At 37.0% G+C, this 525-nt stretch overlaps 1 protein-coding gene across 1 annotated transcript in view; it reads right to left on the bottom strand.

Annotated features, from left to right (window-relative positions):
• ESF1 (ESF1, nucleolar pre-rRNA processing protein, homolog (S. cerevisiae)) overlaps positions 1-525 on the bottom strand; it is a gene marked incomplete at its 3' end in the record, with an annotated part of 7,949 nt that overhangs the window by 164 nt on the left and 7,260 nt on the right. The window lies entirely within an intron of this gene.

The following is a 525-nucleotide window of genomic DNA, read 5'->3' as shown; positions in this document are numbered from 1 at the left end:
TATGGAAGCTGAAATATTTAAATTGAACATTGTAGATCTCTTTCTAGTAAAAATTGATACCTTCCATTTAAGAAGCTATGTAAACCTGCTATTAATCTTCTCTTCAACAATTAGCTACAACAGCCGTTTAAAACAAATTTAAATAGAAATTTTTGGAATCTGAATTTCAAGGAGTTTAAACTGCATGAAGGAAGAATGAAGTCTCCTCATGCACTGAAGGGTTCTGTAACAGCAGGTCACACGACACAAAATCTCTGTAAGCCACATTTCCTTTGTGGCAGAAGATATTGGTGTTGAAGCAGCCACCAACTCCTCCTCTTTCCTCTTTCAAAGGCAACTTGTTCTTGGAATCACACATGGATTACAATGGGGACAATCAGAGTATTTGCCAAACTGTGCCCACTACCAGAAGGTGAAACAAATCTGACCGAAAAATGATTCAACAGAAATTACTTATTCCTTGACTAATCACTTTTCCAATCCAATTCACTTCATGGCCAGATGGAAGTTTTGGCTGTCATGTAA

Source organism: Merops nubicus, unplaced genomic scaffold, assembly GCF_000691845.1.
Source record: "Merops nubicus isolate BGI_N331 unplaced genomic scaffold, ASM69184v1 scaffold44882, whole genome shotgun sequence".
Classification (NCBI taxonomy): domain Eukaryota; kingdom Metazoa; phylum Chordata; class Aves; order Coraciiformes; family Meropidae; genus Merops; species Merops nubicus.
Note: the sequence above shows the minus strand (reverse complement) of the source record. Positions and strands in the feature narration are given on the sequence as shown.